At 39.9% G+C, this 25,497-nt stretch overlaps 1 pseudogene across 1 annotated transcript in view; it reads right to left on the bottom strand.

The window, feature by feature from the left end:
• LOC308292798 (ankyrin repeat and IBR domain-containing protein 1-like) overlaps positions 1-25,497 on the bottom strand; it is a 101,587-nt pseudogene that overhangs the window by 36,502 nt on the left and 39,588 nt on the right. The gene's annotated exons all lie outside the window — the stretch shown is intronic.

Here is a 25,497-nt window from a genome sequence, read left to right as displayed (position 1 = left end):
CCTTCGGACTTATGGGCAGTCCCCTGTAAGCAGCCTTTGATGAGCTGTGTTGTGAGCTTGTAGATCAGTTATTTGAGCAAAATTGTAAAACAAAAAAAAGTCAAAGAATTTTAGGCCCTGTATCTCCTCTGTTCTCCTCTACCATTTTCTACAGACATGCTATGTTCAACAGCCCATGGTGAATAGTACTGTTAGGGGTCCCGCCTGTGACCCCAGGTGTATGGCACCCTGTCTTTTGGAACCCTGTGCACTGTGTCTGCTGAGTGGAGAGAGAGAGGCATCCAGCTCCAAGATGGCCTTGGACTGGAGATGACTCATCAAATGCAGCTGGCCACGCTAACGAGCTGTTATCTTTTCTCTGTCTGGGAACACAAATCTTGGACTGAGGTGCCAGCCCGTGCTGGGAGATTCCCTAGCATTTGGTCCGTGCTGTTATCTCTTATCACGTCAACATGAGATATGACATCCTGGGAGAGAGGTGTTTCCCAGAAGCTTCTGATGTGAGAACGGACGACTCCCCAACCTGGCATGGATGGGGGAGTCTAGCCTGACCTTCACCGTCTCGATTATGAAAGGATGTGCGTGTTAGTGCATGCAGAAGTGCGTGAGAGCGTGCAAACGTGTGTGTGCTAAAATATGTTCTGTGTGTAAATCACGTCACTGTGACTGCAACGGACTACTGTATAAAGGAGGCTGCTTCGTGTCTCCTGTTAGTTGTTCTTGAGGTTTTGAAGAGTGTGAGGAGTGTTGCAGGTATCTCCGGCCCCTTCGGGGGCTGGAAGGAAGCCTACCCTTTTGTACTTAGTGCAATTTTTGGACTTTGCACCACTTCTTGTTCTAATACTTAGAGAGATTTTGACGCTGTTTTAGTTAAGTACTTATATTTGTACTTCTCTTTATTATTTTCATTGCCAATTACTGTATTGGTGGTTTTATATTTTGTAACTGTTTTTATCCACTAAAGCCTTTTTTCATTCACTTTTATCTGGTGTCTGTCTGAAGTCATTTTTCAAGAGTTTACTTTTTAAAGGTTTGACTTTCTCTCCTTCCCTACGGGGAAGGCTGCACTCATGGGAGGAAGGTTTTGAACACCTTCAGGCACTCGAAGTAACTTCTGGCTATGGAGCTGAACTAGACCTTTGGTAAGAATCAACACAAGTGTTTTCTTAAGTTAAAGGTCCTTCACCTTTTCAGAGGCTGACACTGCGCGGGCAGGTGTCAGTTGGGTATGCTCGGCGGACAATAAAGTACAAATCCCTTCACCCTAACCGGACGGACAGTTTGTCCGCAGTGGGCTCTTTGTACTAATAAAGTCGAGCTGCCTCTCTCCATAAACAGCCCTTGGTGAGAGCTACAAGGTTGGACAGACTCATACTTTCATTGTCTTTGTGGTTTTGCATTCTCCATTCAGACCTAAGGTCTACATTTCTAAAGTAAGGTGCATATCCTGGTCTCTAAAATAAATAGTTGCTGCAGAAAGTAATAATATTCACCAGTTAAAGAGGGTCTCATTGATAGCTCAGCTTTTATTCAGAGAAGTGTATTTATGTTAGTGTTAAATAAGTATATGTAATGTAATGTAAATATGTAAATATGTATATGTGTAATAGTAGGTTTATGCAAATGAGAAAGGTTATAACACCTGTTTGTGTTAACTTAAAGGTATAGTGTAGTGTTAGTGATAGTGTTTTGTTAAAAAAGATCTGGTAACTTCTTGGGCTTAGGACCCAAGGAGGGTTCCGGGCGGCGTCGGGGATTATCCCAAGAGGTGAAGGGGTATTCAGTAACTCGGAGCTCATTACAAGTACAAAAGCAACATATCGCTTAGTTGGCACCGCTTGAGTCAACACCACGCCATCTTTAAGAATGATTTTTAAACTAAATACAAGTAATGTTGTTACACAGTCTCAATGGGTTCACTTCATCATGAAGTTATGAAACAATATTAAAAACATAATACTCTAAAAGTCGTGAGCTTGTAGATGGACTACTTTCAGCACATGTTCCCCCTGCATAGCGATGCTAGGGTTCCTCCTGTTTAATAGAAACAGCCCTGGCTGAGTCTGGAGAGTTCATCTTCACCTGCAGTCTGGACTCCACACACTGCTCTGAAATGAAGCAATTCAACAAGGACTTTAATGACTTCACACCTAGTGGAGTCAAGATTCTTGACTCAAGAATATGCAAATAATGGTCTAAAGCAGGGGTCTTCAAAGTTTTCAGGCCAAGGACCCCTTAGCTGAGAGAGAGATGAAAAGCAGGGACCCCCATATTCCATATAAATTTAGTTTCATTGTTTGACAGCACATTCATCAGTGTATTTTGAATTCATGTCAATGTGTTTTCAGATATTTAACCACTTGAACCGTCAATACTTAATAAACTTGACCTTTCACTCTGTACTTAGTCTGCTCTTTCTCCCCCTCTACACCAAACCTTTTGCCGAAAATAGCCGATCTACAAGCTCACAACGCCTCCCAGCGCGAGGCGTTGTGAGCTTGTAGATCTGCTATTTTTGGCTAAAGTTCTCAGAATATGGACATTAGGGTTCAAGTGGTTAATATAAAAAAGGAGGAAAAAGGTTTCTATCACACAAAGATTTGGAGGACCCCCTGTAGTAACTCTAAGGACCCCTAGGGGTCCCGGACCCCCTGTTGAAGACCCCTGGTCTAAAGTGAATATGATGAGAGTAGCCAATCTGCTTTCAATGTCTCTGCAACCATGCTTCCTTATTATGCCCAACCCCACCAATAGTTATAACCACCACCCTTTACTGTAGGGCTGTACACACTACACACGTTGATGTGTCATGTGTTTTAAAAAGGGTTTAATGTAAAACAGAGCAGGGTTTCCTGCAGCACTTTATAGGCCAGGGGGCCCCCTGGCCTAAAATCTGTCCCCCCTGGCCAAGAGACAAGAGTCAACCTCTCCTTTTATGTTGAGGGCAAAAATAAGAATTAGTCTAAAATAAGGGAATTAATTTAGTTGTGTGAGCGCCTTCCTAGGAAGGTCCTCGATGCACGTCCCACTGGGAGGAGACCCCGTGGCAGACCAAAGACCAGATGGAGGGATTATATCTACAAACTGGCTTGGGAATGCCTCGGTATACTCCCTGAGGGAGTGGAGGAAGTTGCTCGGGATAAGGAAATCTGGAGGTCTCAGTTGGAACTGTTACCCCCGCGACCCGATTCCGGATAAGCGGTTGAAGATGGATGGATGGAATTTAGTTGTTTTCCGTCATCATGGGCACATTTATGTGTTTTTTATAGGGCAAAATTAAGAATTAATATTACAAATTAAGTGAATTAATTACTTGAATTAATTCATTATTAGCAAAAATTTTCGGATCCCCCCTGGTCAAGACTTTTTCCTGCAGGAAACCCTGCAGAGGAAGCATAGGATACAACCAATTGTAGTTCAAAAACCGGGCTGTGATCCAAAATATATCCCCAAACTAACAAGAGGGGATGAGAGATGGTATTTGATCACATACTGTAAGCAGCCTTTGTTGACCAGGGTGAGGGGAGTGATCAAAGTAGGGCTGAAAAGATCATTATTTTACATCTGTGGATTTTCACTCACTAAAAACCTAAAAAGCCAAACTCAATCTCAGTCAGACTGTGAGATGTTTAGTTCTGATCTGAGCCAAGATGATGGAAAGAGAGCCTTTTGGTCAACAAGAAAGATAAAACCACTCTGTGTGTTTGTTAACACTTTGGTTTCAAGGAGTAAATAATCATATCGAGCAAAAATAATTGTGTTCCGTTTTTGCCATACTCGAGCAGCTCTTCATTATTTTGACCTGATGGTGGCGCTAGAGGATCAAGGTCATGCAACACTTGGTTAGGGTTAATAAGGTTAATCTCCCAGGAAGCATGAATGAACTGATCAAGTTCCATGACAATTTGTCCATTACATTTTGACACATCTTGTGTCCAAGTGGAGAGTTTGGCCAAAAGATGGCGCCAGCATAAAGGCCATTTAATCTAGGATTAATCTCTTAAAGTATTTTGTATTAATATCTCTCTAATCAGATATCAATTGCCTTGATGTCTGACATCTTCCTCCAGAAACACATTGCTACAGGAAGGAAAAGGACCATATAATGTTGTGTTTGCTGTTACTTAATTAGTTCCCAGTGTGAGTGGGGTTGTTTTTAAGGACAGGATGGTCCCCAGACTCTGCCTGGGTTTTGGGCTGGTGTGGCCTGGGACAGTGAATTAATAGCAGAAGAGTTGCAGGAAAGAAACTCGCCTGGGCTGATTGATTGATTGATTGATTGATTGATTGATTGATTGATTGATTGAGGTATTTATTGGAGGTTTTGGATAGGAAAAGGCACAGTTTCATGACAGTAAAGTTCACTGATACAAGGTCAATTAAAAGGAAACTCGGGTAAGGCAAGGCTTATTTGTTATTTTCCATTGAGATCTTTAAGATCCGTACATACCTCTGTAAACTATGCCTAAACGGTTAAATCTAACCTTAACCTCAGTAAAACGGTGCCAAAACCTAATCCTATTCCTAATCTAAACCTCAGAAAAATATGTGTAATCCTCAAGTTTATTTCTAACCTTATTCTCAGTAAAACAAATAGAAGAAGGCGACTCTACCGGTTACTGGGACAGCAACCACACTCTGTTAGTGTGGTTGTTGTCCTTTTAACCAAAACATAAAACTTAAACAGCAGTGGTTTCCAAACCTTTCAGCTCAAGACCCAATAGAAACATTAGACATTTTCCCAGGACCCATACTAGTGAAAATAGCCGATCTACAAGCTCACAACAGGGCTGCCAAGTCTCACGCTTTGAGCGTGAGAGTCACGCAATTTAACCTCTTCTCACGCCACACGCCACACATGCCATTTCTCACGCATTTTTACAGCCATCCCACCGACCTCTCCCGAAAGTTGCGGGGGTTTTCTCACTCGGTAAAAGTCGCACGGAGAATTCTAAGCGCAGTGAATGCAGCTGCTCTGCTCCTCCACTCTCTCTCCCCTCTACACATACACACATGCAGGCGACGGAGCGAGAGAGAGAGCCCTACAGACGGCGGCTTTCTCGCTTCGATCTGCAGGGCCGGGGATCGCGCCGCCCCCGCGGTGGAGAAACACACTCGCTCCGCGAGTAAACGCCGGGCAATATTTCACAAAGATGACCACAATCCAGCTCTTGCCTCCCGCGAGCGCATGCACGAAAGAGCCCACGCGCAATAATTTCATGGGTTATATCCACTTGTCTTGAACCCTAATATCCCCATATTCTGAGGAGGGCTTTAGAAGAGATAGGGAGGTTTGCACCAACACTAGGCCTACTAGTCTACAACTCTACTAGAGGGAAGAATCCCAGTAGCCCAGTGGTTCTCAACATGTGGGTCGGGACCCCCAGGGGTCCCCAAATTATTTTGTGGAGGTCGCCATGATTAACTTAATGTGAAACATTGTTTTCTCACTCAACAGTAAACCAACATAACGTTTAAGTGTATAGAGGGTATCTGCACATTTCTAAAGTGACAAAATAGCTCTAAGATGACAAATTAAACATTGGCCAAATTGTCAAGTAATAGAGGCAGACATTGTGAAAATAGTAGATCTACATGCTCACATGTCTATTTTCACAGTAGAACCGTGTTATAGCCTACAAAATGTTGCCTGAACGCTTAAATAGGGTGGAGGGGTCCCCAGTTAAAATAGATTATTTGGGGCGCAGTCTGAAAAGGTTGAGAACCACTAGCCTTACTAGTAGTACTGTATTCAGTATTAGTAGTTTTACTAATAAATGTATATTTATTGGTCATTCTTGGTGCAAGTTTATTTCTACTTGTGCTGGTCAACTCAGTTTGAATGTTTTATAAGCATGAGGTAGTGACCCCGTCTGCGCCAACCAACTTAAAGGGATATTCCACTTTCAACAGGGAGCAGTGGAAGGGCCTCTCTCCACATACACACCCATTGTAACTTCAAACTCCATTTTAACCATGATAGATTCATTAACAATACTCATTATTTGTTCTAGTGACTCATACTACCATCCTAATACGTGAGCAGACTGTGTTTTTTCGTTAACTTTTTTCATCTATTTTTAATAATTATTTTGGAAAATAGAAAAAATGAAATACAAAAAAGTAATTATTAAAAATAAATGAAAAAAGTTATCGAAAAAACACGGCCTGCTCACATATTAGGAGGGTAGTATGAGTCACCAGAAAAAATAAGGGGTGTTTTTAATGAATCTATCATGGTTAAAATTAAGTTTGAAGTTACAATGGGTGTGTGTGGGGAGAGGCCCTGGGCTTGGAGGGCCTGGTGACATTTACATCAAATATCTAAAAATTCAATCAAGCTAATTAAAAACTGTTCAGGGTATTCATAAAAGCCTGATTAGATGATAAAATTACCAAAAGTTTTTTTGAAAGTGAAATATCCCTTTAAGCCCCACACGCCACGAAATCGCTCTAAATCGATGTTAAAAAGGCCAAAAAATTTCGCGCCCCCCCCCCAAAAAAATGTCTCACTCTTAAAAAATTCTGGAACTTTGCAGCCCTGTCACAAAGTGGCGTGAAGCGACACCTTGTGAGCTTGTAGATCTGCTAATTTCACTACTTCTTAAATATATCTTTTTAAGATGTGTTTCATTAGAGGTTTGCATAAGAAAGGGTACAGTTTCATGACAGTACAGTACACTGGTACAAGGCCAACTGAAATGATACACCTTAAAAAAACCTATGGCTTGTTTCAATTGAGATCCTTTCTTCTTTTCTTTTTTCTTTTTTTTTAACTCATATCGAAAGGTGTGTGGAGGTAAGGATAGGCTTTGTTTTCATTCAGCAGTTTCGAGCAGCAGCCTCCTCTAAGTGTCTTTTCAGTGCTGATATAATATTATATTGTCAGTGCATAATTATACGACAACAACACAAATGAAAATAAGAGAACAAAAACAACATTACCTTCTCCCAGAATGTCTCCTGAAGGCAGTGTTCGTTCGCTCTCTGCTCTGTTTACGCTGTGTTTCAACCCGGACGAGAGAGAGGGACGGAAACGCTTCCCGTCCTCCCCTCTATCTTGTCCGGGTTGAAACACAGTGCACTGCCCCGGAGTTCCCCGCAGAAGTAGACCTAGCAGAAATGCTGCTTTAGATCATAAACAAACTGGAAACATTATTTTAACCAAACACAAACAAACTCCCAATGAATTATAATGTAGTAGACCTGAATATCACACTTTATGTAAACTAATATACAATGAATTATAATGTAGTAGACCTGAATATCACACTTTATGTAAACTAATATACAATGAATTATAATGTAGTAGACCTGAATATCACACTTTATGTAAACTAATATACAATGAATTATAATGTAGTAGACCTGAATATCACACTTTATGTAAACTAATATACAATGAATTATAATGTTGTAGACCTGAATATCACACTTTGTAAACTAATATACAATGAATTATAATGTAGTAGACCTGCCATGAATATCACGCTTTATGTAAACTAATAGCCTTGGATCAAGAAAGACTATCATTGATTGATTGATTGATTGATTGATTGATTGATTGATTGGTTGATTGATTGGTTGATTGATTGGTTGATTGATTGATTGATTGATTGATTGATTGATTGATTGATTGATTGATTGATTGATTGATTGTGGAATTTATTAGAAGTTTGCAATAGGAAAAAGTACAGTTTCATAACAGCACAAACCACTGGTACAAGGTCAACTAAAAGTAGATCCTGGTAAGCTTTACGGCTTATTTACACAGGAACCACTTTATGTATCTCATATAACATTGAGTGTCTAATAAACACTTACAGGTCCTTGGGGGTCCTCTGAACAAAATTAAATGGTTTTAATATCGTATTAATAATTTCATTTAAATGATTATTTTACTGTCTTTAAGTCAATGGTTCTCACACAGGACCCCTCCTGAACGTACGTAGGCCTACTGTACAGGACCTGTAAGGTCAGTGACTGTCAATAATATTGTGTAAAAGTTCATTTTCTTCTGTAATAAATCATAATATTCCTGGAAACTTAAAGAAAGGATGGCTTCCACTTTTAGTAAACCTATGAAATGAGCTCAGTGCGGTGCTTCTCAAACTGGGGTCCAGGGACCCCCAGGGTTCCTCCAGTGGGTTCTAAATGGACCCTTACAGGTCCATGTGTTTCCATTTATTCATTCTCCAGAACCAACCGGCTCAGTTCAGTCCGTGTGTTGGTGTTTGCATGACTTTTATTATTGACATATTATCATTGTGGTCAATGAAGTGCAGTTACCCAACTTGACCAACAACAGGTGGCATCTCAGTGCAACATCACGTGGCAAGAGGCATGTTTGTCATTAGTAGTAATACTGTGGTGCCATAGGTTTGTGTTTTCTTCTGTATTGTATGTGTCTATGGAGTTAACATTACTCTAATAGACCACCAGGTGTGGTTATAATATGCAAATATGTCTTCTCTGTGTATTTTATGTTTGGTTTCTTCCTGATAGCTGAAAGCCTCAGTCAGGTAATTAATGTTAATATATTGTTCAATACTGAGCATATAGATTTGTACTGATTCACTCTAGTGTAGTTTAACACTCTGCTAAAGCTGTTTGGTACTCAATGCACTCTGTGTTTAACTGGGGCTGTGTGTGTGTGTGTGTGTGTGTGTGTGTGTGTGTGTGTGTGTGTGAGAGAGAGAGAGAGAGAGAGAGAGAGAGAGAGAGAGAGAGAGAGATATGGCTGCAGGTCAATGTACCACATTGTTTCATAAGGGGGCGGGGCAGTCCGTCCTCTAGGTATATCATAACTCTATGGTTGAGAACTGTTAGTGAATTGATTCACCTTCACCTGAAGAGACTGGACTCCATTCAGTTTGATTCACCTGAAGAGACTGGACTCCATTTTGTTTTGCCACGTCAAACAGATCAAAGCTTAAAGATTGCAGCGTAAGTGATTTTAAACAGCACACTATGTCTGGTGTTAAAGGAATAGTTGACTCCCAAAATGACATCGATTGATATGTTTTTGTCGAAGGCTTTTTGTGTCTCCATATGGAAACACTGCTGGTCATCAAAGTATTGTCTTTGGAATGCAACAAAAACAAGACAAATGAATGAATTAAAGTCTCCATGAGGTGAGTAATCTAAATATTGTTTTGGGGTGAACTGTCCCTTTAATAATGTTAATAAAGACCCCATTCTGGAGAGTAAATGTGTGGCATTGTGACCCATTGTGAACTTGTAGATCGGCTATTTTTGGCAAAGAGATTTAGAATCATTTCTTTCCCATCTTTATTGATAATTTTCAGACAGGAAAGAGGGAGAGTGAGAGAGACGGAGAGAGACACACAGCAAAGGTTGTCGGGAACAGGACTCAAACCCACGACAGGCTGTCAGGCTACATTAGAGCCTACGTGACTCAGAGCCTACGTGAATCCGGACAGGTGAGTAATGCCTGGATCCAGAGGCTAACATGGTGTCATATCGTACCAGCCAGCAGCCACACAATGTGGTTGAACATTGACCTGGTGTGCGTGCGTGCGTGCGTGCGTGAGAGAGTGAGAGAGTGAGAGAGAGAGAGAGAGAGAGAGAGAGAGAGAGAGAGAGAGAGAGAGAGAGAGAGAGAGAAGTAATAAGTAACTGTATTAGAGAAAGCCTGCACCTTTGACCCTAGCTTTAGAGGAAGCTTTTATGACCACAGTCATTAAATACCAACCACTTCTACATACATAGGCCTATCATCTCAGAGCAGCAGACTATTTGTTTTTTTGGCAGCCTTGGACATTACACCCACAGGCTGGTTGTTAGAGGGTTTCAATAACTTGGGATGCCCCAAAAACGAGTCAAAAAGAAGTATTGTGCTGTCTCTGCCATAATTGGCAGCTGTTACTTATATAGGCCTACTTATGATCTTTCCCCCTATAATGCAATTGACAGAAGGGGGCAACAGGACGGTTGATCCGGTCTAGACTGGATGGCATCCCACATCATTTTGTAGTCAAAACGGACTACACTTTGGCTGGAACTACCAAACCGGAATGAGTTTTAACCCAAAACACTACTGCATGCGCTAACTACTTGCACATGCGCTAACTGGATTAAAACTGTTTCTGGTTTGGTGTTTCCGGCCAAAGTGTAGTCCGTTTTTACTACAAAATGACGCAGGACGCCATCCACTTCTGACCGGATCAAAAGCCTGAAATTGGAAGCGATCCCAGGCTACCTCAGTCACAGCTAGAAGGATGCAATGTAAATGAACCTTAGTCTAATGGCTGTGTCTGCATCAGTGAGCAGGAGAGTTGGCAGGTATACAGTATCATATCAGTGAGCAGGAGAGTTGGCAGGTATACAGTACACTTGTTTCAGTGCCTTACCTGTGGAGGAGGCGGGGCGACATGGTCCAGACACAATAACTGAACTTCTGGACATAGTGGGATTACAAAACAAAACAGAAGGGCTAAAACTTAACGGAAAGTAAGTGTTGTTTTAATATCACTACTACAACCACTTAGTTTTACTCAGAACGAGAAGCAGTTTCTTGCCTACTACAAAATAATTTTAGGCCTAATACCTCTCTCTGTGTAGTTTAATTGTATTTAGTTTATTTGCTCTCTCTCTTCATGTCACCAACATAGACAGAGCAGGACATAACAGAGCATTCCAAACATAATGATCTCTATGTTTTAATGCTAAATGACACATGGATTTGGTATAACGATGACATTTTATGACGGTTAGGTAAATTAACCTGTGGCAGATTTCGACTCTGCGATCTTTCTAAACCTGGTTGGTTTCCATTGTGAGTTAACAGTAACATCCGGTCTAGAGCCCGCCTACTGTATCCGGCTATTTGCACACACATTCATACACGCAGTGTTTCCGTTCCAGACCGGATCTACAACATGCAAAGAGACTTTATCCCCGCCTCTATGGTGGAACTACTTCACCAGTTTACTGTAAACCACGTGATTGAGAAGTAGTTTTCAGTAGTGTGTGGTTTCCTTTGAGTATTTACTGTTTGTGAATGTAGTATATTTTACAAGCATAATAATATGTAAAAAAAAAAACAATGAAAAAAACAATTTTAATAAAGGAACTGCTGAACCAGTCGACATCTCAAATCTGCATTCCATAACTTTGTTTAGTGAATAAAACATTATTTTAACCATGGTAGAGGATGTTGATTAATAGTATTATTAACATGATAGAACTAATAACTATACCGTCTATCTCAGACCAGTGAGACCACAGCTGTTAGTTCTGTTGTTTACAACAGCTGTGTCTCCTGCTCTTCTACTCTGTGGTCTAGTAGGACCCCTACTGGGTGAGAAGAGCTACTGCATGCATCTACATCTGCTGTAGTCTCAGCATTATGTTGGTGATATTGTTGTCTCATAGGGTGTGTGTGTGTGTGTGTGTGTGTGTGTGTGTGTGTGTGTGTGTGTGTGCGTGCGTGCGTGCGTGCGTGCGTGCGTGCGTGTGTTAAAGGGCACTGGTCAAATGGCTGAAAGGCTACACTAAAGGATGCTGATGGTTAATACCATGCATCTCTAGCATGTTGTGTTTTCTGATCTATTTTATTGACTGTAACCTTGACAGGTTTAATAAAGAGCAACATGGAGAGCAAGAAGGAGGAAGCTGACAAACATCACATCCACAGAGCAGAGTCTCCAACACTCAGGTGTCTGTCTATAAAATGTTATCATTTTCAAATATTTTCTAAATGTGAAAATCCTACCTTAATAGCATCCTTAAGACTTTGGTACTTTAGCACCTATTCCAGACTGTGGTGGGATGTACATCTCACTTCTAAAATGGTCACTTGTAATGTCTGAACATGTATAATTTTCATTATTGCACAGTTTGAACATGGCAGTTGAAACAAAAGAGTTATATACATGTTGACAAATATATAAAATATGGACTACTGTGTACTTAACTAATACATCAACAATGCTGTCATGCCTAGCAATGTATATTCCCTTATACATAGCAGCCAAAAATATATGTTAAAATTTATGTTAACACGGTGGAATACTGTATACCACTGTGTTTTGTTTGTTTTTGATACCGTACTGTAATCTATAAACTAATAGCCTACTGTTGCATGCCTAACTGGGGACCAGGTGAACTGTCTAACAAGTTCCTACCTACAGTATATGAGCTCTATGGCCCAACCCTAGTCTGACCCTGATCAGTCTATTCTGAGCTGACAGTAGCTTGGTTTGGAGGGGTTTGTTTGTTTAGGCTCTAAAATACATGTAATGTTTCACGTTGTCATGGTGTCAGGGTTGACCAGCAGAGAGCAGTGTCTCCTGTGCCCAGCTGTGTCTCCATGAAGAGTGACCAGTCCAAGGGAGGATGGATTAACTTCAAAGATGGACACCACTCTACTGATCAGAGGTCAGTAAAACTGTCAGACAACAACACATGGTTTAGAGTCAGGTTTGTCTTGTTTCTATTTATAGATCTGTCCAATAAAAAAGTTAATTCTGTCTTGTTTTCTTGTTTTCAATCTTAACACAACCCTAGTGTCCCTTTTCTTGGGTGATTATTAGTTAATGTGTTGTTGTAACAGTCAAATTAATACTAAATAGTTGCACAAACTGACTCCCAGTTCACCGTAAACACATGGAGATAAGCAATAGTTAACTGCCTACCACGTCTACACTGCAGTGTGTCTGTCCACTCTTCATCAACCGCAAGCTCACAGTCACAACTCATCTACACTGCAGTGTGTCTGTCCACTCTTCATCAACCACAAGCTCACAGTCACAACTTGTCGCGGATACGTCAGGTTTTGATCCAATGTCTACCGATTTGTGTGACTTTAGGACAGATTTTTTCTGTCTAGCTTATTAAACAAAATTATTTGCACAGGACCGATATGACAAATAAATATACACAGAAACAACTGTCAATGACCATTATCCATAATCAAAATAAGTTATGTAATATGGTAAACAGGCCATATATTAATTAATTGTATATTTAAAAAAATAATCTAATTGTGAAAATGTCCGATCTCCAAGCTCAAAGCTTGACACAGATGCATTTGTACAGATGAAGAGAAATAATTTTGACGATTATGCTGAATAAATGTGAAATCTCAACTGTCTCACACACAAACACACACACACACACACACACACACACACACACACACACACACACACACACACACACACACACACACACACACACACACGCACGCACAGAGACACATTTTTGTTGTCCTAAATTTTAAATATAAGTGATTTCATATATAGATGTGTAGCAACTAGTGTGATTAGTTGATGAATAAATGTTTGATGTTGGTTGTCATGGTGTCAGGGTTGACCAGCAGAGATCAGTGTCTCCTGTGCCCAGCTGTGTCTCCATGAAGAGTGACCAGTCCATAGGAGCATATATTGACTTCAAAGATGGACACCACTCTACTGATCAGAGGTCAGTAAAACTGTTAGAAAACAACACATTGTTTAGAGTTAGAAAAGGCCACTTTGTCTTGTTTCTATTTATAGATTGATCCAAAAAAAAGTAAATTCTGTCTTCAAAGTAATGTTTTCAATCTTAACACAATCCCTAGTGTCCCTTTTCTTGGGTGATTATTCTAGGAAAATATCAGATCTGCAAGTTAATAATACATCAGCATGTGTTGAGGTTTGGTGTAGAGAGGAAAAGGAAAAGAGCCATGAAGTATCGGGTTTAAACCTGTGGTCCCAAAGGCCTTGTCTGTGGAGGCCTAAAAGCTCATGATGTTAGTTTGATTGTTAATTTTTATTGATAATGAGCACCTTATCAATCCTGCTTATTGAGCCAGGCTTTTATCCAGCACACTATTTAACATTTTCTGTTATATTGTGGAAAGACGTGAGACAACAATACATTCAGATTTGTTTATTTATTTTATTAGCCACTATTGAGTGACTTGAGTCTGTCTGTTTAAAAAACAACAACAAAAAAAAAAACAATGCTTAAGTGTAACTGTCTAATTAATAGTAAATAGTTGCACAAACTGACTCCCAGTTCACCGTAAACATGCACGCTCGCACAGAGACACGTTTTTGTTGTCCTAATTTAAATATAAGTGATTTAATATATAGATGTGTAGCAACTAGTGTAACTAGTTGATGAATACATGTAACGTTTCATGTTGGTTGTCATGGTGTCAGGGTTGACCAGCAGAGATCAGTGTCTCCTGTGCCCAGCTGTGTCTCCATGAAGAGTGACATGTCCAAGGGAGGATGGATTAACTTCAAAGATGGACACCACTCTACTGATCAGAGGTCAGTAAAACTGTTAGACTCAGGTTTAGACTCAGTAGAGGCAATTTTTCCTTGTTTCTATTTAGATTTATTAATTAAAAATATATTCTGTCTTCAAAGTAATGTTTTCAATCTTAACACAATCCCTAGTGTCCCTTTTCTTGGGTGATTATTCTAGGAAAATATCAGATCTGCAAGTTAATGATACATCAGTATGTGTTGAGGTTTGGTGTAGAGATGAAAAAGCTATAGAGCCATTAAGTATAGGGTTTAAGCCAGTGGTTCTAAAGGTCTTGTCTGTTGGGAGGCCTAACAGCTCATGATTCAGAACACAATAACACTTCATAATGTATTAAAGTAAATGTCCTCTGTAAAGTCAGCAATATCTATAACAACTAGCTCCTCTGAGCGCCAGTCTTCACCAGGCCGGGTTGTCTACCCAGGCCCCACACACTTTGGAAAGCAGCCATATCCAATTGGAATGGATTCTGATATGTCTTGATAACAAGACCGAAGACCCCAGAGACAATGTACCGATTTGTGTGACCTTTGGACAGAATATTTCTGTTTGCTTTTTAGGCGTTTGCAAAGGACATACATGACAAATAAATTATATACACAGAAACGAGTGACAATGACCATTAGCCGTAATCAAAATAAGTTATGTGACATGGACACAAACAAGGCCATATATTAATTCATTTTATATTTTAAAAAATAATGAAAAATAGTGAAAATGTTTGATCTCCAAGCTCACAACTCAACACGGTAGATGCATTTGTACAGATGAAGAGAAATCATTATGACGATTATGCAAAATAAATGTGATCAGGTGATTATGTAATACTTTTGACATGCCTATGGAACTGTCCACGCGCACGCACACACACACACACACACACACACACACACACACACACACACACACACACACACACACACACACACACACACACACAGAGTCTGTGTCCTAATTTAAATATAAGTGATTTAATATATAGATGTGTAGCAACTAGTGTGACTATAGGTGATGAATAAATGTTTCATGTTGGTTGTCATGGTGTCAGGGTTGACCAGCAGAGATCAGTGTCTCCTGTGCCCAGCTGTGTCTCCATGAAGAGTGACATGTCCAAGGGAGGATATATTAACTTCAAAGATGGACACCACTCTACTGATCAGAGGTCAGTAAAACTGTCAGAAAACAACACATGGTTTAGAGTCAGTAAAGGCCACTTTGTCTTGTTTCTATTTATAAATGTATCCAATAAAAAAAGTAAATTCTGTCTTCAAAGTAATGTTTTCAATCTTAACACAACCCTAGTGTCCCTTTTCTTGGGTGATTATTCCGGGAAAATATCAGATCTACAAGTTAATAATAGATCAGTATGTGTTGAGGTTTGGTGTAGAGAGGGAAAAGCTATAGAGCCATAAAGTATAGGGTTTAAACCAGTGGTTCTAAAGGTCTTGTCTGTGTGGAGGCCTAACAGCTCATGAGTCAGAACTATAGCTGTCAAAATTATCACGTTAACGGCAGTAATGAATTTTTGGGATTAATTGCACTAAAATATTTAACGCAATTAACGCATGAAAAAGCTGAAAAAAAGTTGTTAAACCTCTTGGAAACCATCGCTGTCACTGGATTAATAACTGATCATCAATACATCTCAAATAGACATCTACTACTACCTTTGGCTGTTCAATTGGAGAGGACAACAGCAACACATTAAAATCCATGATTTTAGGCCCCAACTGCTTGCATTAGATCCAGAGAAATGGTCGCGATGTATGCGTCTTCAACACTGCGCATACAGTATTTGCCAGCTATCCTAGGCTGTGTAGGTTAACGAGGCTCATTGACCCTGATTTGACCGGGATTTGACATAGGCAATCAGCACAGGCTTGTTGTGTATCAACTGAATGAATTATCTGTAACCCAGCAGATATCTAGTAATCCTCTCCCCCTCATGCTAAACTGTTCCACTTCTCCCCAAAATGTATTTTCCATCCTGAATGAATGACAAGCCTATTGTTGCATTTAGGCTATTTAGTTTCCAATAATTAAACTATAAGCCAGTGTTTTATTGCTACACAATAAATGGTAAATAAGGTAGCCTACTCTACATAAAAAAGATTATCCATCCATCCATCTTCAACCACTTATCCGGCATCGGCTTGCGGGGGTAACAGTTCCAACTGAGATTTCTAGAGTTCCTTAATAATAATAATAATTAAAATAAGCAATAAATGATTATATAATAAACATACTGTATAAATGTATCCACCTTATTCTGCCTTTATCTTTCCATTTCCACGACAATATACAGACAGAAATGGCATATTTTGGACATAGTTTGATTTGTGATTAATCATGATTAATTATTTTTTAAGCTCTGATTAATCTGATAAAAATTTGTAATCATTTGACAGCCCTAGTCAAAACACAATAATGTTTCATAATGTATTAAAGTAAATGTGCTCTGTGAAGTCAGCAATATCTAATTTATAACAACCCTAACCCTAGCTTCTCTGAGTGCCAGTCTCCGCCAGGCCGGGTTGTCTACCCAGGCCCCGCAAACTTTGAAAAGCAGCCTTAGCCAATTAGAATGGATTCTGACATGTCTTGATCACAAGACCCCAGACCAGAGACGATTTGTAACGATTTGTGTGACCTTTGGACAGAATTGTTCTGTTTGGCTTTTTAGGCTTTTACAAAGGACATTCAGATTCAGATTTCTTTATTAACCATTGTGTAATACACATAGGAATTTGCTTTGGCATATTTGACATATATGACAAACAAGAAACGAGTGACAATGACCATTAGCCTTAATCAAATAAGTTATGTGACATGGACACAAACAAGGCCATATATTAATTAATCGTATATTTTCAAAAATAATCAAAAATGGTGAACATGTTTGATCTCCAAGCTCACAATTCGAGATAGAGATGCATTTGTAGAGATGAAGAGAAATCATTATGACGATTATGCAAAATAAATGCGATCAGGTGATTGCACACTATATTCTCTGTGTCCTAATTTAAATATAAGTAATTTAGTATATAGATGTGTAACAACTAGTGTGACTAGTTGATGAATAAATGTTTGATGTTGGTTGTCATGGTGTCAGAGTTGACCAGCAGAGAGCAGTGTCTCCTGTGCCCAGCTGTGTCTCCATGAAGAGTGACCAGTCCATGGGAGCATATATTGACTTCAAAGATGGACACCACTCTACTGATCAGAGGTCAGTAAAACTGTCAGAAAAAAAAAAACACATGGTTTAGAGTCAGTAAAGGCCACTTTGTCTTGTTTCTATTTTTAGATTTATCTTTGTCTTCAAAGTAATGTTTTCAATCTTAACACACACCCTAGTATTCCTTTTCTTGGGTGAATATTCTAGGAAAATATCAGATCTGCAAGTTAATAATACATAAGCCTGTGTTGAGGTTTGGTGTAGACAGGAAAAAATACATGAATTATAGGGTTTAAGCCAGTGGCTCTAAATGTCTTGTCTGTTTGGAGGCCTAACAGTTCATGAGCCAGAACACAATAATGTTTCATAATGTATTAAAGTAAATGTGCTCTGTTAAGTCAGCAATATCTATAACAACTAGCTCCTCTAAGTCCCAGTCTCCACCAGGCCGGGTTGCCTACTCAGGCCCTCTGTTTTATAAGTCAAATATGTTCTAAATATGAAAATCCTACCTTAATATAGCATCCTTAAGACTTTGGTACTTCAGCACCTATTCCAGACTGTGGTGGGATGTACATCTCACTTCGAAAATGGTCACTTGTAACGTCTGAAAATGTATAATTATTGCACCGTTTGAACATGGCAGTTGAAACAAGAGTTTTATACATTTTGACAAATATATAAAATATGGACTAATGTGTCCTTAACTAATAAATCAACAATGCTGTCATGCCTAGCAATGTATATTCCCTTATACTGTATACATAGCAAGCGAACATACAGTATATGTTAATACGGTGGAATACCATATACCATGGTATTTTGTTTGATACCGTACTGTACTGTAAAAACTCATACTGTTGAGTTCCTAACTGGGAACCAGGTGAACTGTCTAACCAGTTCCTACCTATATGAGCTCTATGGCCCAACCCTAGTATGACCCTGATCAGTCTATTCTGAGCTGACTGTAGCTTGGTTTGAAGGGGTTTGTTTGTTTAGGCCCTAAATAAATGTAATGTTTCATTGGTTGTCATGGTATCAGGGTTGGCCAGCAGAGAGCAGTGTCTCCTGTGCCCAGCTGTGTCTCCATGAAGAGTGACCAGTCCAAGGGAGGATGGATTAACTTCAAAGATGGACACCACTCTACTGATCAGAGGTCAGAATGTGAACTGTCACAATGTCTTTCCTACAGTTAGTGCAGCATCATCATCTTAAATGAACCTTTGTTTCTGAATCAAAGGTTGTAGAACACAGAATTCAGAATAAGTCAGTGTTCATTATCGGTATCTTTTAAATATTGTTTTAAAAGTTGCAGGTGAACACAACAAAAATCAAGGGGAGACGCTGTTTAACTAAATAAATGTAATTTATAAAACAATCAAATTTAGGTAAACATAACGAAAGTAAAGATGAGGTGTGAAAGTCAGTAAAGTCAGTAGTGTGATGCATGTGTGGATGAGTGAGTGGTGTAGTGTATAAATAATTAGTTCACTAATGGAAGGTCATATCATATTGTTTAGTATTATATGTCCACCAGTGACATCATCGTTGACAGAGTTTTTTTTTAACTATATTTTTGAAAAAAATATTTAGATTTTTATTTTCGTGAGAACAATGGCTTCCATTTTAACATTGCAACTTTTCAGGAATAGAAAGCCTCCAGTTTCTATTAGCTTGGATTCCCCATTGATGATGTCACCGGTGGAAGGCTTTGACCCGCCCAGAGCTCTCCTATGTGACCCAGACTGAGTAGAAAAGAATTGTGCTATTTTATCATGAACATTAGTGAGGACCTATTATATGAAGACAGGTTGAAAAGTGGTGAAGTCCTCCTTTAAGTAAATGTACTTAGTTACTTTACACCACTGGCTGCTATAGAATAATCACACCTAGACAGGCTGTTTTATTACTGCTAGAATAATCACACCTAGACAGGCTGTTATATTACTCTTATTATCGCTAACTAAATTGAAAACACCCTTGCTACATTGTCAGCCATTTTTTATAATTCAATAACTTCAGTAATATATTATCACACACCTAACAACAATATGAACTATAGTGTGCCTTAGTGGTGGGAAAAAAAACGTTCATTTCCGTGAACCAAATCACCGTTCGTTGGTTCACAAGATAGATTTGGTTATGATCGTTCAATCGGTCGTTCACAACCTTCGAAAAGCGGGGGGCGGGGGTGTTGGAGGCGGTCGTCACATCAGAGCACTTCATTCCCGTTCAGAGCCGTGACCGATAATCCCTCTCGAGTCCTCTTTCCTTCTCAGTCAGTCAGTCAAACACAAGCAGCCAAGCACACACATCGAAACGTAACTTTTCCCTGCAGTGCCCTGCACCCTAAAAGAATAAACATTGGAGTAGGCTCCTTTTTTTCCACAACTGGTGCACGCATGTCAAAAACATTCACACCGTCGCCGCTTCTATCATTATAAAACAGCCAAATGTTTATCCATTAATAACATATTAATCACCCGTTCAGAGAATGAACGATTAGGCTATGCTTTCACAGCCACTCAGTCAGCCAGTCTCGGTCTCAATCAGACAGTCAGTTATACTGTCCCCTCCAAACTATTCAAAATGAGGTTCTGTCAGTCAAACTAGTTAGCCTACTAGTTCTCCCCTAGAGTGAAGAAAAAAGCCATGACCATGAATGATTTAAAAAAATATATATTATTATATCCAATGGCATGTTTCAGTCACTCCTATTTAGTTTTATTAATATGAACAGGGTGTCTCTAAATCTAAACGCTAATCGTGACGTTGTTTTGAACTGTAGGCTACTTGTAGAATAGATTAATGCCATAGTGTTGCTTTCTATGGTTTATATGGTAGCATCCTTTTGTATAGACCTGTACCTCTGCTTTTTTGCAAACAAAGTATTCAGTAAGGCAGTCAGTCAGTCAGTCAGCATTCCCGTAGGGTAGGCTATTCTGTCTGTCATCAGTAATCGGTACATCCCGCTCAAAGAATAAACGATAGCCCCCTTTTCACTCGCAGGCAGTCAGTCGGTATCAGTCATTCAATCAGTCATAACTCCTCCTCAACCCGCGGTCGGAGGCGCTCTGCTGCTCCGTACTGTTCCAATCCACATACACACACAAACAGTCCCGCACTCCCCATGCTGCCTGCTTCTCTGAGGGAGAGCCCGGCCGCCTTTCAGCCCACTACAGTCCAATAAGGAAAGAGGAACGGTGGAAAGGAGGAACAGAACGGTTGTCGGGTCTGTCTTCATTTGTGAGGATTAAGAGGAACGTTGAATGAACCGTCTCTTTCGTTGCATTTGCAACCGAACGCCGTGAACGGTTGAACGGGTCTTTTCGGGATGGTGACGCGTTTGATTTCGTTCACCATAAAGATCTGTTCTTTTGAACGGGTCATTCATGACGACACATCACTATTGGCCATATATGGAGCGTGACATGACTAACGTACGCCCATGAGCTGCAGGTTTTCATGGTACATGCGACCTACGGTCGCAATAACATGACAAAGTGATTTCATGCATGTGTAAACTGCTACAAAACAATACATTAATAACTGTGTCCTCCCTGTTCAATCTGTATCTATATTACACGTAACACTCCCTAAGATCCGGTAGCAATCAAAGAGAGTACCATCTAATATGACTATTTAGACTTACCTAAAGCTTAAAAAAAGAAACACGTCAACATATATACATATGCATATGAGACATGCTGCACTATCCTGCTTGTGTAGGCCTACATGACCTACTGTATGTAACACACTATGTTATGCTTATATCTATCTATGCAACCCATTTTTATTACTGTTTCTATTTTTGGTAGTTTTTCCTGTTGTTTCAACAATGAAGAGCCAAAATTCAAAAATGTGTTACTCTCTCATACTACATACAGTACAAAAATAATTACTTTTTCATTCACATGATAAATGTATAAACATTTGTATGATTCCAGAAGTCACAGAGCAGAGTCTCCAACACCCAGCTGTGTGTCTATGAAGAGTGATCGGTCTAAAAGACATCCTCCTGATTTCAGTGAACCTGGACCTCCACACACACAGTATGTTAATCCTCCTACACAATATATAACACTATAACATGACAGAGTGATCTCATGTATGTGTAAAGTTAAACATTTTGGCCTAGTCTTGAACTATCGGTCTCTCTGTTCTACTTATTCTCATGTCATTTTGGACAGTCATGGTGTCAAATGTCATTTACATGGGTTCTGTTCCCAGTCTGGTTCTGTACAAACATTATGGACACAAGACATTAACTATCAGTCTGGTTCTGTACAACATTATGGACACAAGACATTAACTATCAGTCTGGTTCTGTACAACATTATGGATACAAGACATTAACTATCAGTCTGGTTCTGTACAACATTATGGATACAAGACATTAAAGGAGTAGTTCACCCCCAAAATGACTTTTTTTTCTATTGATTACTCAGGCCATGGAGAGTAGAGTTCAATAATATTTTTTGGTTTTTGTCACATTCCAAAGACAAAATTTTGATTCGAGTAAATTTACCCCCATTGATTCCGGATGGTGACCCGTTTCGAAACGGGTCACCATCCGCAATCAATGGGGGTAAATTTATTGTTATCACATTTTTGTCTTCGGAATGCGACAAAAACCAAAAAATATTATTGAACTCTACTCTCCATGGCCTGAGTAATCAATAGAAAAAAGTCATTTTGGGGGTGAACTACTCCTTTAACTATCAGTCTGGTTCTGTACAACATTATGGATACAAGACATTAACTATCAGCATCCTTTATTGGAAACATTTCATCACATTTGCACTGAGCCTTTTCATACAGTACACACACAACACCAAAACAATGTCACCACACAAAAGCAGATCTACAAGCTCACAGCAGGTTCGCATAGCAACATGTTGTGAGTTGTGTATCTGCGATTATCAAATACCTGATGTCCTCAGGTTTAAAGTTGTTAAACTGATCCTGGTGATATAAGACTTTTGCTTGGGACCCCTGGTACCCCCTCAAGGGCCCCTGGGGGTCCCCAAACCCCACTTAAAGAAACACTGATCTTTGTATCAAACTATGGAATATCTAAATGGACTAATATCTATCTATGCAACCAACTTTGGAATTTTAATCTATGAAACCCCTTTTTATTACTATGTATTGCAATTTAGTTTTTGTAGTTTTTCCAACAGTGAAGATCTAAAACCTCAAAAAGTGATACTCTCTCATACTACATACAAATAAAACAACCTTTTCATTCACATGATGAATGTATAAACATTTGTATGATTCCAGAAGTCACAGACCAGTCTCTCCAACACCCAGCTGTGTGTCTATGAAGAGTGACCGGTCTAAAGGAGAACCACCTAACTTCAGTGAACCTGGCCCTCCACACACACAGTATGTCAATCCTCCTACACAATATATAACACTATAACATGAATTGTTAAAGTGATCTGTCTGTCTGGATGGATGTGGCTAATCTAGCAAGCTACCAGATTGACAAGAGCCAAATGTCTTGTGCACACTGCCAATAGGCCAAGGAAGACAATCCCTGCATTATGTTTATAATTTCATGGTGGTGCTATACCAGCCCACTTTACATTTTGGCCTATAAGTCTTGAACCATCTGTCAAAGACTGAAACTGTAGCCAACCCGGCCTGGTGGAGATATGCTCTCTGTTCTACTTATTTTCATGTCATTTCTATTTTCGGCCATGCTAAATTCTAAACCCCTAAACTTCTTTGTCTTTTTTTACTATTTTGAAAAACATTTTTAAATAGATCAAATAGCTGATCTTACAAGCTCACAACGTGTCAATGTAGATCGGCTAATTGAAGTATTTAAAAATGCGTTTCTAAATAGTAATAAAAGGCAAAGCAATTTAGGGGTTTAGGGTTTCGCTTGGTGAAAATAGGGCCCATGGTGTCACATGTCATTTACATGGGTTCTGTTCCCAGTCTGGTTCTGTACAAACATTATGGACACAAGACATTAACTATCAGCATCCTTTATTGGAAACATTTCATCACATTTGCACTGAGCCTTTTCATACAGTACTACACACACACACACACACACACACACACACACACACACACACACACACACACGTGTGCGCGCGCGCGCGCGCGCGCACACACACTATATTCATAATAAGTTGTCTATTCATCTCCACAGAGAGAGGAAGAGGAGTGGTCGTGTTGTGACAGAGCAGGCGTCCAAGGGATCCAGAGCCACACCTGGACTGAAGACACCCAGTCACACCAGCAGTGGACACAGTAAGACTGGACACAATGTACATTAATTAACACAGTTAATAACTGAAATGTTTGAAATGACAGAAGACATTGTCAGACTAAATGTCCACAGTGTGTCATCACTTATCCATGTTTAAATAATGATGCTAAACATGTATCAACTCTGTATGAAAACCCAGTGATCAGCTGTTGTTTCTTTTGCCTGTTTTTCTTAGTTTTATTAACCACTTAAACCCCTTATGTTGTTTAGTGGAGATCCTCAGGGCTCTATACTAGTATATTTTCTTTTTCACTCGGGAAAAAAAAAAATATATATATCTTTGCTGAAAATATCAGATCTACACACTTACACATCACTTTGTAAGCTTGTAGATCTGATATTGTCTGTCAAAGGTTTCCCCTGAATATGGAAGCTGGGGTTTAAGTGGTTAAATTAATAATGTGCATACACAGCTGTGCAGATGTAAATTTATGAATTCAACTGAATGTTTAAAATGTCTTCATTGTATTCTCATAGCAGGTGTCAGTCCGCAGGAGGTTCTAAAGGTTTATAAGGTCGGTTTGAACCGTCTTGATCGTGTGACATACGTCACTGAAGTGCCCTCCCTCAGCAGCATCTACACAGAGCTCTACATCTCAGCGGGAGAGAGTAAAGGAGTTAATACCCAACATGAGGTCTGGCAGCTTGAGACAGCTTCCAAGAAGAAGACCCTACATGACCATCCAATCAAATGCTGTGACATCTTTAAGCCCCTCCTCCTTGGCAGAGACAAACCCATCAGAAGAGTTCTGACAAAGGGCATTGCTGGCATTGGAAAAACATTCTCTGTGCGTAAGTTCACTCTGGACTGGGCAAGGGGTTTGGAAAATCAAGATGTCATTCTCCTGGTTCCCTTCTCATTCCGGGAGCTGAACTTGGTCAGAGATGAGCAGCACAGTCTTCTCTCACTGATCCATCGTTTCCACCCAGAATTAAAGAAGGTCACAGCAGAGCAGCTCGCTGTCTGGAAGGTTGGCTTCATCTTTGATGGTCTGGATGAAAGCAGGTTTTCGCTGAAATTCAAGAACATTCGCATTGGTTCTCATGTCTTCCAAAAGAATGCCATTGTTTCTGATGTCACAGTAGGGGTGTGAAAGAATATTCTATATTCGAAGATTCGTTCGAATGTTAACAATAAAAGAATATTCGAACGTAAAAAATGGAGCTTCGAATTAATTTATATTTAATTAAAACAAATCTACCGCACTTCTCGCGAGATTCTGGGCGCATGGAACGTTAAAAGGTGGCTGGTCTCGCAAGGCAGAAGTCTCCATTCGCTGCTGCAAAAGTGGGTTGATCTACAAGTCCACAATACGTCGCTGATCCAATACGTTCATTACGTTGTGAGCTTGTACATTGAGGGTGCCTATTTAGCGACACCGTCATACAGCGAAGAATAAACCTCCAGCTGCTTCACTTTCCCCTCACACTGTCACTGGCCGTCACATGTCGGAGTGGAGAAATGCACTCGTCCGCCTCGCAGACAGTGCACAGTGCAGCGCGCACACACAGTGCTTTTAAACTGGCTCACGTTGATTCAGAATGATTAACGAGTCGAGCTGAAACGGGCGACTCATTTAGTAATGACGGGAAGGCATACAAGAGACTTCCCCACCGAAAACACTATAAAAAAGCATGGATTTCTTCTCTCACCGAGTCAATCTCCCCGCACGCAGCCACGCGGTAACGGTAAAACTTCCTCCGTCACTCACACTGCTCTTGTTCAAACCAAAACATAATCCATTGG

This window comes from Nannobrachium achirus, assembly GCF_963921795.1.
Source record: "Nannobrachium achirus genome assembly, chromosome: 10".
Lineage (NCBI taxonomy): Eukaryota > Metazoa > Chordata > Actinopteri > Myctophiformes > Myctophidae > Nannobrachium > Nannobrachium achirus.
This window is presented reverse-complemented; position numbering and strand designations above follow the sequence as displayed.